This window comes from Notothenia coriiceps, unplaced genomic scaffold, assembly GCF_000735185.1.
Source record: "Notothenia coriiceps isolate Sejong01 unplaced genomic scaffold, NC01 NC01_scaffold00000339, whole genome shotgun sequence".
Lineage (NCBI taxonomy): Eukaryota > Metazoa > Chordata > Actinopteri > Perciformes > Nototheniidae > Notothenia > Notothenia coriiceps.
Genome location: NW_011333040.1, coordinates 5295769 through 5296688, shown reverse-complemented (window position 1 = coordinate 5296688; position 920 = coordinate 5295769).

Below are 920 nucleotides of genomic sequence, written 5' to 3'. Positions count from 1 at the left end.
TATAAAATAAATAAAACAATATAAAGTTAGGTACATAATAAAGACTAAAAGAACATTTAAATTGGGGGGTTGCTAATAAAAAGCTAATCTAAAAAGATGAATGAATTAAATCAATACATTTGATTTTTGGTTTAAGTTCCCTAAAATTCCTATTGCTATTTCATTTTACCTTTTGATAGTGTTAAAGGTTTGATTCAAGACTTTTAATTACAATTGAGGGGCTTATTGTTAGATTAATGAATTCAGTGCCTGTTTGAGACTTTTTAAGCATCAGCAGGAACCCTGTTTGACCTAGAAAATGTAAAAGAAAATAAACGGTGAACTTAACACAGCAGTAGCTCCAGCACCAACCTTCACTGGCTTTTACCAACTCCATTATTTTCCAGTGGGAGCTGGTTAGGCTCCATTTAGAGCTCAGTAAGTATATTACTGTCATGACTGTGGCCTTGACTCTTTATCCATAATCAGGTTACACAGTGTTCAACCTGGACGACCTGCAGTCTCTCAGCCTGTTGAGCACAGGAAGCTTACCCTGAAGACACAAACACTGCTATTGTTCTGAGTTTAACCGCATTGCATTGTGGACGCAGTAAAGAGTATCAACAGAGTTTGTCGTTGCTTTTGGTGACCTTTTTTACTTTGAGCTGGTGGGGATTGCTTCATTTGTTACGTAACTTTCTGCTCCAGAAACAAGAATATGTGACGCTCATGAATTATTAACAACAAACTAATTTAACAAATCAAGATGAATTATTCAAAACTTGACACACAGGGATTTCTGTATCAGGATGTTCATTCTCTTAGAGCTCTCTTTCCCAGAGTGCATTTCGGGTGTCCTTCAATGTACAGTCTGTGTCTGTGTGTCTGTGTGTCTGTGTGTGTGTGTGTGTGTGTGTGTGTGTGTGTGTGTGTGTGTGTGG